The sequence below is a fragment of the Lissotriton helveticus genome, chromosome 7, assembly GCF_964261635.1.
Source record: "Lissotriton helveticus chromosome 7, aLisHel1.1, whole genome shotgun sequence".
Classification (NCBI taxonomy): Eukaryota; Metazoa; Chordata; class Amphibia; order Caudata; family Salamandridae; genus Lissotriton; species Lissotriton helveticus.
The window spans coordinates 29,084,662-29,100,068 of NC_136068.1; the positions used below are offsets into that span (position 1 = coordinate 29,084,662).

A 15,407-nucleotide genomic window follows, 5' to 3' on the forward strand; every position below is an offset into this window, starting at 1 on the left:
GTTCCTTTCCCCAATTCTAACTTTTATTTCATTGTCCACGATCCTTTTTCCAAAAATTCACCACTCTCATGGCAATCATTCTCGACCTCTAATATTCTCTTCCATCCTCCTCATCACGTGTATCTAGTTCTTCCCTCCTTAAAATCCTCACCACTCTTCCTAAAGCGTCTCTTGTTTATAAATCTTTCACCTCTCCTAATCCGGAGCGTAATAAAACTAAGCTGGAACTTTCCCGGGAAATGGACTTTGGTTGTTCTTGGTCTGTTGCTCTTTGGGATAAGTTATGGTTCAGGTCCTTAAAAATTTCTCGTTCTGCTTCCCTTACTCAATTTTTATTCTACCTCTATTATCGACTTTATTTCTCTCCTCTTTCTCTTTCGCGCTTTTCAGCCTCTCCTAACTCTAACTGTTGGACATGTGGTTCCCCGAATGCTGATCTTCTCCATCTCTTCTTTCTCTCTCCTACTGTTTCTAGATTCTGGCACAAAATTCGGTCATATCTTACTCACATCTTTGCGCTTTCTGTCCCTTTTTCTAAGACTCTTCTTTTCTTGGGCAGTCTCTCTGACTCTTTGGACCTTTCTCCACATTCACATGGCCTTTTTGACCTCATGCTTGCCCTTGCATTTCAACATATTTCATCTAATTGGAAGTCCCTCACAAACATTTCCATACAAAGTTGGTGGAACACTCTATGTCATTTCCACAGATTAGATGTTGCCTTTGCCTCTTCCTGTAAACCAACCCGAAACACTGATCTCTTCTGGTTACCCTTCACCTCCTATTTGGACCGTTTGTCCGTAAAGAAATCTCTGTGTATCAATTGAGAATATTTTAAAACTCCTTGAAAATTTGACTCTCTATCCTTTTGTCATCCTTTACAGGCTTCTTTTGTTATACTATATTAACATTGAACGTAGGCATTGAATGTTTATTTCATTTATATGTATGCCGCTATTCATAGTTTTACTATTAAAGATTTACATATTTCTAGACTTATCTTTAATCCCCTCCCTCCTCTCTGTTCCTCCTTCTCTACCCCTCCCCCTTTCCCTTCATCTTAAAAACTCCATAAAACACTGTCTGTTTTAATATTGATATCCCTTGCTCACTTTGCCACTGGATTCAAGCAAGCCGGGCTGAAGACGGCTGTAATGCCAGAAACCGGTCTCAACTGGGGTGGCAGAGTGGGCTAAAGAACGGTGATGGAATAAACCCAGATCTTTTGACTGGGTGTGAGTGTTTGATTGGTTCAGATGCTCCGTCCATCACCACCCCTTTTTGTACCGCTTTGTTTGCCATAAGTCGGCAGGGTATGCTCAGACGTGAGTCCCTTGGTCACTTTGCCACTGGATTCAAGCAAGCCGGGCTGAAGACGGCTGTAATGCCAGAAACCGGTCCTCGGAAGCTTGTTTCCGGTCCAGAGAAGGCATGGCTTGGCAGTTCGGGCTGGACTGTTGCCATGAGGCACAGGGTCAGACTGATTTGCATACAGCCTTGTCTGAACTGGGGTGGCAGAGTGGGCTAAAGAACGGTGATGGATCAAACCCAGATCTTTTGACTGGGTGTGAGTTGTTGATTGGTTCAGATGCTCCGTCCATCGCCACCCCCTTTTGTACCGTTAATATTGAAATCAGAGTGGCTTGTATTTCATATTTTATTTGAACATATTTTCTGTTCCTATTGCTGATGTCTATACTTGTTAACAATTTTTCTCAATAAAAGCTTCTCAAACATAAAAAAAAGAATAAACGAAAAGATTGACCTTTAACCCATTGAGCACGGCAAGCTCTATATTTGAGTTAAATAGAATTAATTGTAAATATGGTTCCAAATATATGGAAAATACCACCTGGGAAAAGGAGCATTCCTTCCAGAAACTCTCTCTTCTAAAGAAAGTCAAACCATTGCTTCCAAAAGGTAACTTCAGAACTTCTGCTCAAGCCTTCGTACCTGCACATCTGGATGGTGGTAATGTCCTACTCCATGGCATCACAGGCGCCACTCTGGGAGCCAGTTGAGGCATCCCACCTGCCGCATCCTCTCTCATCCCGGGCCTGAAGAATTATTATCATACCCCACCCCATTCTGCTGGGAGTCTATTGGTTCTCTCTGATGCCTGTACCATCACACCCAGCGGCATCATTTACAAACCACCATGACCAGCACTCTGTCCGGCATCTGACAGGTGTCATGAGTGAAGCTCAGCAGTGCTACGATGGCCCAGCCAAGATGGAGTCGCGGACTGTCCAGACTGTCCAGCATCTGGTAGGACTCATCTGCCCAGCATCTGGTGGGACTCATCTGTCCAGCATCTGGTGGGACTCATGCTGGGACTAATCTGTCCAGAATCTGGTGGGACTCATGTTGGGACTCATCTGTCCAGCATCTGGTGGGACTCATCTGTCCAGCATCTGGTGGGACTCATCTGTCCAGCATCTGGTGGGACTCATCTGTCCAGCATCTGGTGGGACTCATGCTGGGACTCATCTGTCCAGAATCTGGTGGGACTCATGTTGGGACTCATCTGTCCAGCATTTGGTAGGACTCGTCTGTCCAGCATCTGGTAGGACTCATCTGTCCAGCATCTGGTAGAACTCATCTGTCCAGCATCTGGTGAGACTCTTGCTGGGACTCATCTGTCCAGCATCTGGTGGGACTCCTCTGCCCAGCATCTGGTGGGACTCCTCTGCCCAGCATCTGGTGGGACTCATCTGTCCAGCATCTGGTGGGACTCATCTGTCCAGCATCTGGTGGGACTCATCTGCCCAGCATCTGGTGGGACTCATCTGTCCAGCATCTGGTAGGACTCATGCTGGGACTCATCTGTCCAGCATCTGGTGGGACTCATGCTGGGACTCATCTGTCCAGCATCTGGTGGGACTCATCTGTCCAGAATTTGGTAGGACTTATCTGTCCAGCATCTGGTGGGACTCATGCTGGGACTCATCTGTCCAGCATCTGGTGGGACTCATGCTGGGACTCATCTGTCCAGCATCTGGTGGGACTCATGCTGGGACTCATCTTTCCAGCATCTGGTGGGACTCATCTGTCCAGCATCTGGTGGGACTCATGCTGGGACTCATCTGTCCAGCATCTGGTGGGACTCATCTGTCCAGCATCTGGTGGGACTCCTCTGCCCAGCATCTGGTGGGACTCCTCTGCCCAGCATCTGGTGGGACTCATCTGTCCAGCATCTGGTGGGACTCATCTGTCCAGCATCTGGTGGGACTCATCTGCCCAGCATCTGGTGGGACTCATCTGTCCAGCATCTGGTAGGACTCATGCTGGGACTCATCTGTCCAGCATCTGGTGGGACTCATCTGTCCAGCATCTGGTGGGACTCATCTGTCCAGAATTTGGTAGGACTTATCTGTCCAGCATCTGGTGGGACTCATGCTGGGACTCATCTGTCCAGCATCTGGTGGGACTCATGCTGGGACTCATCTGTCCAGCATCTGGTGGGACTCATGCTGGGACTCATCTTTCCAGCATCTGGTGGGACTCATCTGTCCAGCATCTGGTGGGACTCATGCTGGGACTCATCTGTCCAGCATCTGGTGGGACTCATCTGTCCAGCATCTGGTGGGACTCATGCTGGGACTCATCTGTCCAGCATCTGGTGGGACTCATGCTGGGACTCATCTGTCCAGCATCTGGTGGGACTCATCTGTCCAGCATCTGGTGGGACTCATCTGTCCAGCATCTGGTGGGACTCATCTGTCCAGCATCTGGTGGGACTCATCTGTCCAGAAACTGGTGGGACTCATCTGTCCAGCATCTGGTGGAGCTCATCTGTCCAGCATTTGGTAGGATTCATCTGTCCAGCATCTGGTAGGACTCATCTGTCCAGCATCTGGTAGGACTCATCTGTCCAGCATCTGGTAGGCATCATCAGTGAAGCTCAGCGATGCTGCGTGGGCTCATCCCAGGTGAAGAGGCAGCCAGCCGCTTCTCTATCCATCATCTGGTAGGCGTCATAAGTGAAGTTCAGCGCTAGTCTGTGGGCTCAGATCAGATGGAGAAGCGGCCGCACAACTGTCCAGCATCTGGTAGGCGGCATCTGTCCAGCATTTGGGAGATGTCATCAGTAGAGTTCAGTGGTGCTGCGTGGGCTCAGGCCACCTGTATAGTTCTTTATTTTCAGTGATATGTTGATTATGTGTTTTGACTATATTTTATTCAAACATATTTCTTACATAAGACAAGCCAGAGATGGAACACTCATTTACCTTACCCTCCTGATGAATCTTGAGGTGTTTTGGAGGAGTCCTTCGCTTGCATGAATGCTGGTAGGCACAACCCTGTTTTACATCCAGTGGCTCCGAGAGGACCACAAGACTAGAGGGGCGGGACATTCAGAGGGGATTGATTGGCGGGATGCCCAACCAGAGGCAGCCTCCGACCTTCTGGGCATTTTCCCCAAACGGAGACCACCGAGCTCAACCAGTGCTCTTAAGATATTTATATCGAGTCACTGGTCCAGTGCATACCCTTGGCCATGTCACCTTCTGTCTAAGATAACAACTAATATAGCCTTATAGCCCGCCGTAGAGGGCTATGCCGGCTATTAAAGGCCCTCTCCAGCGTTAAAGGCCCCGAGCCGAAGGCGAGGGCCTTTAACAAGGGAGAGGGACTTTAATAGCGGTATAGCCCATCTACGAAGGGCTATAAGGCTATTAGAACATTCTGTCACTAGAGGACAGAATGTTCTAACAAAAAAAACAAAGCCTTATGGGAGTGCGAGGGGATTGGAATCCCCTCCGGCTCCCTGGACCCTTTGTTCACAGCCAGAGCTGTGAACAAAGAACCATTGGAATGTTGGAGCTCCGGGCTTATACCAGCCATGATAAGCCCGGGGCACTCCATTGTTTTCAATGGAGCTCCCAACATTCCAATGTTCTAATATGTACTTAAAAGGTACAAGTGGAAACTTACACGTTATCATCAAGGTAGTACATTGTAGTAAAGCTCTGGAACATTTCTCCAACAAAAACCATAAGTAATATTCAAGGGCGCTTTTAACATTTTTGCAACAACTACATACAGTCTAGCATGTCTCTAGCAAGGTAGTCATTTCACCTCAGTTGGATGAGTGTTGGCATGTCAACAGACAACTCAAACACGTTCTGTGCTGCTTCCCTCTCCCTTCTGACAATCAGGGACAGCTTAAGGATTTTTGGGGCCCTGGGCCAAACGTATTTTGGGAGCCCCTGTTGAGAGCAGCTTTGAATTTATGACCCAGTTTAATCTCTTTCATGCCCTCTCTGGCCAGGTCACTGGCAGTGCACAGGGACATTGGTTCAAATTCCATATGTGTTTACATCGGATATGACGTGTGTTTCAATATTGTAACACCGCAGCAGCAGCTCACTATTATTACTAGAAATAATTTCTCTGACCCCTCTCATTTCTCTTTTGTGAGGTCCCGTTTTGATCTAAAAGATTTTTTTATGGATGTTGCATGAAACAAACACATTTGTTTGCAAAATGTATGTAAATAGATTCTCACACCTCACCCAAATTACAAATAAAATAAAGGGAAACAGCATTTAAACAACCTGTTCAAGAATTGTTCCAGGTCAGAGCAGAGCTGGCTCTATCAGGGGTCACCTGAGAGGCTGGAGCCCTGGGCCAGTGCCCACTCTGCCCATGCCTTTAAACGTCTCTGCTGACAATAAATCCTGAACAGGGCATTGCAAACAAGCCAACCAAAGCCATTTTCTGGCCATGTACATAATCCACTAAGAAAAGTAAATTTAATTTTCAAAGCAATCTTTATTTTCCCATATTTTGCAGCCATGAATTCTTTTTCATTTTTAAACATATTTTGACAGGCACAATGACTATGCTCTTTGGTTTTCAGATACATTTGAGGGCACTTTGTAGTAGGTGCAGTCACTCTCAGTCCGCCTCCTTGACAGAACCTCAGGCCATCTCAAGCCCCCAGAAGTCCCTTCATGAACCTCCGGTTGAAGAGCACTGAAGTAGTTATCGCCCCATCCCCCCCCCCTAAAGTCACCCTTTTGCTCCTGGGATACACACATGATCATTCCCTTAGGAATCCTAACTTTACTACTCCTAAATGCCCTTTGTGAATACCGAAAGTTGTAAAGTTAAGATTTTGTGAATCGGGTCCCCAGTCTCTGCAACAGTAGGGAAAGTGTTGGACTTAACATCCAACACCAGTACAACAACGCTTTCCTGTTGTAGAGGAACGCGTGGTAATGACATGTTCATTCTACTGCCCACGTGGAGAAGTGTGGCTCAATGGTTAGGTGGAGAAGTGTGGCTCAATGGTTAGAGCAGGCAGACCTTTATGCAGAGCTCTGGCCAGGGACCAGGGTTCGATTCCCGCCTCAGCAGGTCTTCGGCTCATTAATTCCCCTGACTAGATATTCTCGCCTCAGTGCCTGTTCTGATCATGGGTCCCACGCTGCAACTCTGGGCAATAGCTTGCTTAGTCTCCACAACGGCCCCAAAAGCGCTGGGATGCCTGGCTGCACCTGGGGGTGCCCAGGAGTGGACATTTCCCAGGAAAGCCAGGAAGGGTTCCTAAGCGGTATACGGACAGCGCCGGGACACCTCCGGTGGAGGTAGCTGTGCGCTTTACAAATTCCGACATTTACATTTTAACGTTGGAAAGGCGCCATGTGGTTCCAGCTGCCTAATCAAGGCTGCTTCCCTCGCAAAGGGGATGACGGGTTGGTTACTACAACTATGGGATGAGGGGGGAGCGTATACACAGGGGAAGGGAGGGACTTCTGCTTTAATAGGAGGGGAGTGTGTTAACTGCTGCTTACGGGCTTCTTCTGTGTCCCTACAGCTCTGATGGCCCTACAAGGCACTCGACAAGGTAGACTGGGGGAGGGGTGGTTTCAAGAACCAGGGATCGAATCCAGGATCTTGTGGCCACAACTTTCACAGATCAAGCTATTAGATAACTCTGTCTATGGTGACGCTACTGTGGACTGATAGGTCCCTTCAGCACAAGTCTAGTATTGTGAGCTTCTGGGTGGGCACCAGTACCGTGAGGTCCACTAGCACCATTAAAGGAGTTTTGGATACATTAAGTGCATGTGCACAAGCCACGGCATTTAAATGTTTATTTTCCATTTGCATTCATAAAAATATCCATCAAAATAAAAAATTTGTAAACAAATCAACTGAGGGTGTGGTCATGAGGTCATAAAATAAAAAAAATAAAAATGCAACCTTAGTAGAACTTTCCATGATGGAGAAATGGTAAATGCTAAGCTGCAATTTGAAGTTCTTTAAAGGAGCTTTACAGATGGAGGGGTCATGGGCGGAGTTATCCCAGACCTGGAGTCACATAAGAGGAAGACACTGAACCAATGGAATTCAGCTGGACGGAGGGTGGCGGCTGGTCTCCAGCTCCTCCTGCTCTCAGCTTCCTGCCAGGTGGTGCCTTTACTTCTTTTTCACCTGGGCGTACACCGTCTCACTGCCGTTAGGGTAATCAGGCTGTGGTATTTGTACGTTGGTGTTGTTGAATTTGAGAACAGCATAATTAACTTCATCCTGAAAATAAAGAAACATCGTTTTGAGGATGGGTTTTGCAGGCGACTGATGCCCCCTGTATGTGAGAGAGACAGTGTTATTACACTAGAACCCTTTAAGGAAACATTTCTTCGCTGCAGTCCAACCAATCATGGCAGCTGTTAGAAATGGAGTTTCTGGCTGACTGTGGTATGCACCTAAGCTAGGTAGAACCCATCTGTTAAGTCAGGGCAAGTAAGTTACACACCAAAGATAACCTGTGCTCACTCCCGGTAGCTTGGCACAGAGGAGTCAGGCTTATCCCCAAAGGCAATGTGTAAAGCATTTGCACAACACAATTATACAGTAACACAATGAATACACCACAGAAGAGACTCCACACAGGATAACATAAAAATATATAGTGTACATTGTGCATACAACAGACCATAAAAGTACATCAATCATGAATAGGGTGCATAAAATGCAATTACTGAAACAGCATTCGTTATCCTGGTACTGCAAGGATCAAACACGACCTGATTTGAATTATTGGGCATATTACGTAGCTTGTTACATCACAGCGCATGTACTTCCATATGTACCACTTGTCAACATTAAAAGCAATGCGCCCTCAATGCTAGCGGTGCTGGCACGTGCTCTCCCAGGGAATACGTAACACGTTGTCAGACATAAAAGCACTGGGTTCCCTTTTGGCAGGGATAGCGGTTGTCCCAATAAATCCAAAGAAGAGATCTGACCCGTCTTCTAGAAGGGAGTGTGTTCTTAGCAGGGACAATGTTGGGCTGTTGCAAAACGGACTATTATGCGGTATGGCTGAGGGATCCTTACCATGCAATATTGTCACAATACACAGAGATGATCCTTGGTTTAAACAACAATAATCCTTAGCTCATTCTTGGTAGTGTGGCAAAGAGCAGTCAGGCATTACTGGAGGAACATGTGCTAAGCATTTTACAGGACTATTATGCTGCATAAGTAGTTGAGATGAATCAAAAGAAATCAGACACCAATTTATAAAATAGAGTCCATTTTTATGTAAATAGAGACACCAAAACAGACTTTGTAACTTACATAAATGCGGAAGTGTGGATTTTTGAAGCTTTTACAAACAAATGTAACACAGTTGTCAAACTAGTCCTGTTGAAATAAATGTGGGTGAAAACACAGGTGACACTCAGTCATTTGCAGGGTGAGTTCAAATGAAACCTCTTGTAGATAAGGTCTTGTGGGTCCCTAGGCCAAGTCTCAACAGTCAGTAATTTGTTACCTTGCCCAGGGAGTCCGGATGCAGAGGTGGCTTGGCTGCTTTGGTACTGAACAGATCCGCAAGAGCTGTTAAACTTGCAGCACTTGACAAAACCGCACTTGGAGATGGAGTTACACTCTACCCTCGGGGAGTAGAGGCCTTAGGCGTTCCAGGACCCGGGTTCAACAGCTGAGTTTCTTCTATTTTGCTTGGCGGCTATGGATGCAGAGGTAGCTGGCAGCTTTCCGTCAACAGGGCAGGTCATGCCAAAGAAGCTTTATCACATGCTCGACGACTCCAACTTCAGGATGCAGGAACACAGCAGGGGGGTCAATGACAATGTCGGTTGCTGTTGTTGTGAGTTTCTCTGGTGCTGGCCTGGCACTCAAGGGGATGATTACAAAGCCTTCGCTGTGGCAAATGTAGTACACAGTTACTTCGGCGGCTGGAGGGCGACAGGAGTGGAGTAGCAGATTAAAACTTGGAGGAAGCTTGGCTACCATCCCGGAGTTGAATTACACCACTTCTCATTGGGATCACTTTGACAGGCCTAGCAGGTTGCAATTCTTGTCCTGCAGCATGTCCATTCTTCTGCAGGTTGCAGTCGACTGGTTCCACCAGTCAGGGGAGTCAGCTTTGGATGTCTGGCATCCACTGGGGTTCCTCTTGCTGGGAGCAATGAGTCTTTGCCACTGACACACATCGAACACACAGTTCCAGTATATGGTCTCTTCAGGGTACTTAGCTGTGCTCTCTTTGTACTACGGCAGAGTTCAAAGTCCCGTTGTCGGTGACGGCGTCATCTTTGTGCCTCTTCCCGGATTCAAAGTCAGAACAGGTTCTGGGGCAAGGGGAGCCCTTAAATCCTAGTTTAGGGGGGCCTTAAAAGTGTGAGGGTCAGAAGCCAATGGGCAGCCTTTGGGAGCAGTACGCCTCCTTAATAACTAATGTTCCCACCTGTCATGCTAGACAGTGCAGGAAGGGATTGTCCTCAAATGGGGGCAAGTACATCTGTGCATCAAATGTGGCGAAGCCTTTGAGGCTCACTGCTTTGATTGCTGTAAAGACTAGTCATCCTGGGAGGGAGGATGTGTGACTTCATTCCTGGCCAGTCCTATGTCTCCAGCCTAGTGAAGTGCTAGCACATCCCACCAGGAGGGCAGGCTCTTGTCTTGGTGGCAAACAGCTCAGGAAGCTCGCCAAGACACTGGAGCACTACACCGTAGGAATCTTAGATGGGCATCCACTCAGGGTGGCACCTACGTGCATGCTAGTTCACCCTCGACATGTGTCTTGTGTTGGGGGTGAAAAAGCATGGGGTTTGACACCAAACAGGACGCAATTTGGTTGTTCCATAATGGAGCTGGCTATCTCGAGTGTGCCTGGTAGCCAGCTCATGTTACCATTTTGAGGGCTGGTTAGTACCAGTAAACCTTGCTTTACAGGGTTACTGTAAATATGTACATGCCCAAACAAGCATATCTACACCATTAATATAAAGCACCTTGCCTCCTGGGCTGTAGGAGGCCTACGTTAGCGGTTGCTTGCTTACATTAAAGCAGTAACAGGGACCCTGCAGCACCTGGTATGGGTGGGTCTTTCTCTAGCAGACAGGTTGCTCTTGCAGGATGACCTGGCGGACCTGCAGACACACTTTTACTTGGGTCACACAGGGTGGCACAAACAGTGCTGCAGCCCTAGTGACCTCTTTATTACCCTAGCTACGGGTTCCACTGGTAACATATACTAGGGACATATAAGGGTGCAAATTACTGTACCAATTGGATGTACCAAATTTACATTACTTTTAAGGGAAAGGGCACTGGTACTGGGGCCTGGTTAGGAGGTCCCAGTGCACTATCAGAGTCCAAATTCATCATCCAGCATTGGGGGCAAAAAGTGGGGAAACAACCCCAGTTTCCAACAGGAGCCCCGTACCTGAAGTCACGCATTGTCTGCAAGCTCATCACGGTCCAGAGATGCAGCCCGCTTTGACTGGGGGCTTCATGGCTATTGTGGCAGCCTGGGACACTTGTGCTGGGTTGATGGCGGTGTCTTCTTCTCAGGCGTCCTGGCCCTGTGGGAATACAGGACGCGTACATCAGGTCAGGGTCACATGATGGAGAAGTCTCACTCCGTCTTGATGCCACCCAGGATCTCCTAGGCAACACGGGGAAAGGAGGATCCTTGCTCGCTAACTTCCCTTGGTGTTGTGGTGCCGTTACACACACAAAGTGGGAGTCTTTGGGCAGTGGAGAGTGCTGCTCTTATCTGGGACGTTGCAGGGCCCACACAGCAGGCGATGCACTGTGGGCAGCATTTCCTGTGCCAAAAAGAAGGCTGGCCACAACACAGTGGCAGGTAGGGTTGCAGGTAGTGCTTTTTGTGAGCCGGCGACACAGGAGTTGTGAATGTAGCCACTGCGGGCATGTAGAGAATTTAGCTTCTGGGGGCACTGAGGCAAGGAGTGCCTCACTCTGCTACAGGTTGGGGAGGGCAAGCATGGTCGGAACACAGGGAGGGTTGTGGGCCCACAATTGAACACAGTGTGAGTGTGGTGCAGGGCTCAAAGAAAGCATCACACTCAAGTCCTTCTTGACAGTGTTTCAGACACACTTTCCGTATGTTAGAGCATGCAGTTGCAATTTAGTAGAAATACAGATGCTGATTTTAACGCGCAATATTTGCTGTTGCCAGCGCTATTGCTAGCGCGCTTGTTTTAACTTACCTGATTTTGTATTTTGATTTTCTTTCTTTTCTGCACTTTCCCCTGGTTTTAACAGGGTCTTGCCCCCGTCCCCATTCCGCACATAATTGTTTCCCGCACTGCCGTTTTGGCGGGCCTGGATCCCGGGGGTGGCTCACTGCGGGCGCCATCTTGGATTGGGCAGTAAGTCTAGCTTTAGGCGCCATCTTGGAGCGTCCTCGCGCTCGCGCCACGATTGGAGAGCCTATTTAAGGCGGACCCTGGCTCTTGTCAGGTCTTGACAGATGCTGATTTTAACGCGCAATATTTGCTGTTGCCAGCGCTATTGCTAGCGCGCTTGTTTTAACTTACCTGATTTTGTATTTTGATTTTCTTTCTTTTCTGCACTTTCCCCTGGTTTTAACAGGGTCTTGCCCCCGTCCCCATTCCGCACATAATTGTTTCCCGCACTGCCGTTTTGGCGGGCCTGGATCCCGGGGGTGGCTCACTGCGGGCGCCATCTTGGATTGGGCAGTAAGTCTAGCTTTAGGCGCCATCTTGGAGCGTCCTCGCGCTCGCGCCACGATTGGAGAGCCTATTTAAGGCGGACCCTGGCTCTTGTCAGGTCTTGACAGATGCTGATTTTAACGCGCAATATTTGCTGTTGCCAGCGCTATTGCTAGCGCGCTTGTTTTAACTTACCTGATTTTGTATTTTGATTTTCTTTCTTTTCTGCACTTTCCCCTGGTTTTAACAGGGTCTTGCCCCCGTCCCCATTCCGCACATAATTGTTTCCCGCACTGCCGTTTTGGCGGGCCTGGATCCCGGGGGTGGCTCACTGCGGGCGCCATCTTGGATTGGGCAGTAAGTCTAGCTTTAGGCGCCATCTTGGAGCGTCCTCGCGCTCGCGCCACGATTGGAGAGCCTATTTAAGGCGGACCCTGGCTCTTGTCAGGTCTTGACAGATGCTGATTTTAACGCGCAATATTTGCTGTTGCCAGCGCTATTGCTAGCGCGCTTGTTTTAACTTACCTGATTTTGTATTTTGATTTTCTTTCTTTTCTGCACTTTCCCCTGGTTTTAACAGGGTCTTGCCCCCGTCCCCATTCCGCACATAATTGTTTCCCGCACTGCCGTTTTGGCGGGCCTGGATCCCGGGGGTGGCTCACTGCGGGCGCCATCTTGGATTGGGCAGTAAGTCTAGCTTTAGGCGCCATCTTGGAGCGTCCTCGCGCTCGCGCCACGATTGGAGAGCCTATTTAAAGCTCCCCCCTCCCGCGCAGCGGGACGCGCAGTTGTGGACGCCGTCGCTTAGCCGGAGTCGTGCCTGAGTCCTGCCCGTCTGCGCTCGTCCGCGTCGAGGCAGCGCGGGGCAGGGCAGGCTCGGTCGTAATTGCTATCTCAGCGTTTCATCGCGCTGCCAGGTATGATATTTTATACACGTTCGGAGCTGTTGGCCATAGGTCATCGGTCCAGAAGCTCTGTGTGTAAGCCTGTGGACCCTTTAGTTGGCCCTTACAGCTGCGTTTGTGAAGGCTGGTCTCTTAAGAGCCCAACCAAAATACGATCCTTGGAAAACGTCGTCCCTGTCATACGGCCTCGTGCTGTTTCGCGAGATCTCCGTATTTGGTGTCTTAATGTGAGATCTCTTGTAAAGCACCACCTGTCCATCTATGACTTGATAGATAAAGAGGATCCAGACGTTTTCTTAATGACAGAAACCTGGCTTCAGGACTCTGACTCTGCCATATTGAACTTGGCATTTCCCCAGAACTATACCATCTTCACCTCTAATAGGACCACAAGAGGTGGTGGCATTGCTATGGCTGTCAAATCCTGCTTCCCAGCAGAATGGAAGCCATCAGGACTACCCGCATGTGAAAGCGCCATTTTTAAAGTCGCCTTCTCCCATCAGTTCACCTTCAGTGGGCTGCTGGTCTACCGCCCCCCCGGCAATGACTCGGTATTTAGATCCGCCTTGGCCGATATGGTCAGTCCTATAGCATTGGGCTGTGCCAACTTTAATATTCTGGGTGACCTTAACATCCATTTTGATAATGGGTCATCCACTACCGTTAGCTCCCTGTTGGCTGACTTGGAAGCTCTCCAACTTATTCAGCTTGTCACCCGTCCAACTCATGTTGGAGGCCATATCCTTGACCCCTTCTTTTCCACACTCGAGGGGTTAAGGGTGTCAGATCCAAGGAGGATAGGGTGGACTGATCATCTACTTGTAGAGGCACTTTGCCCGGTCCATGACAAGCCGTTTATATCCAGGGAAAGGCTAACTCTTAAAAGGCCGTGGTATAAACTTACGCTGGAGGAGTTCTACGGTATATTAGAGCGGAAACCTTTAAACAATCTCACCAATGTGGAACAAGGCTACCAACAGTTTTGCCTGTGGGTAACTGACGCCTTGGACTCTCTGATACCTTTACGATGGGCGAAAGGCCGAACAAAAGTACCTAGCCCCTGGTATAACGAGTCTTTGGCAGAATTGAAAAGATCCTGCCGTAAGACAGAGAGGGAATGGAGACGCTCATATGACCCGGCCCAGAAAATCCGGTATTTCACTGAGTTAAAGTTTTATCACAGAGCTATATGCAGAGCTAGAGCTGCATTTTATGCCCAGGAATTTGCCACCAGTACCAACCGCTCAAAACTGATTTTTAAGGTACTGAAGGACCTAATGAAAAATAGATCCTCAGCAGAGGCGATTTGCACAGACTCACACTGTGATAAACTGGCCTCTTTTTTTGTGGAGAAAGTGGAAAAAATATATCACGGGTTCGACACACTCCACCAGGATCGAGAAGCCACTGTCTCTGATACATTGGATCATGAGCCTCTGGCTATCTTACCTGAATTGTCGGTTGAGGCTTTTGACAGACTCAGCCTCAAGGTCAAATCAGGTTCCCCGGCGGACCCGCTGAAGCCTGCCTTCATTAATACACTCTCCCCGCTGTGTCGTAATCCCATACTGGATCTCATTAATATGTCCCTGTCTTCTGGAACTGTACCCGCGGCCTGGAAGCAGGCAGTGGTTACCCCCATATTAAAAAAAGCAAATTCTGACCCCCGACTGCCAGAAAATTACCGACCTATCTCCCTGTTGCCGTGGATTGCCAAGGTAACAGAAGCGCATGTCAACTCGGTTCTGTCCGAGCATCTGGCTTGCAACCAGATCTTGGACCCCAGCCAGAATGGATTTAGGTCAGGACACAGTACCGAGACGGCACTACTTTACATCTTGGAACATCTTCGCCAGGTACTTGACATGGGTCATACCGCAGCGCTTATATTATTAGATTTAAGCGCTGCTTTCGATACTGTGTCCCACCAAATACTTATCCAGCGCTTACAGGAGGCGGGAGTGACGGATGTCGCTCTCCAATGGTTCCGGTCCTTTCTGGCTGATCGTACTTTTAAAGTGGCTATACCACCTGGCCAATCCACTACTTACCCCCTGAAGACGGGGGTTCCTCAGGGATCTTCACTGAGCCCGACTATATTTAATCTCTATGTGAAACCGTTGGCTGGTGTCGTCAAACAGTGGGGCCTTACGATGGCCTCATATGCGGACGACACACAGCTAGCGGTGACACTTAGCGGAGACCCCGAGGTAGCAGCTTCGAGATTCCGTGCGGGTCTCTTGGCAGTAGCAAGCTGGCTTCGCACCAACTGCCTCCAGTTGAATGCCACCAAAACGGAGGTATTGGTTCTTGGGAAGCAAGCTGAGCTATGGGGTAATCAGTGGTGGCCGTCAGAGCTTGGTGTCACACCTATTCCAGTGGCTGGAGTGAGAAATCTAGGAGTCTGGGTAGACTCTGCACTTTCCTTCAAGGACCACACCATGAAGGTGGCTGCCACATGTTATGGAATACTGCGTGGTATTAGGCCAGTCTTGAAGTACTTTGATCCCCCTACCAGACAGCTCGTAGTTCAGGCCTC

The 15,407-nt window shown here is 48.7% G+C and overlaps 1 long non-coding RNA gene across 1 annotated transcript in view; it reads right to left on the reverse strand.

The window, feature by feature from the left end:
* Positions 1–7,095: 7,095 nt before the first annotated feature.
* LOC144767952 (uncharacterized) overlaps positions 7,096–15,407 on the reverse strand; it is a 30,346-nt gene continuing 22,034 nt past the window's right edge. Inside the window, exon 2 of the long non-coding RNA XR_013598394.1 lies at positions 7,096–7,542. This is a non-coding gene — a long non-coding RNA (uncharacterized LOC144767952). The remainder of the gene's footprint in view (positions 7,543–15,407) is intronic.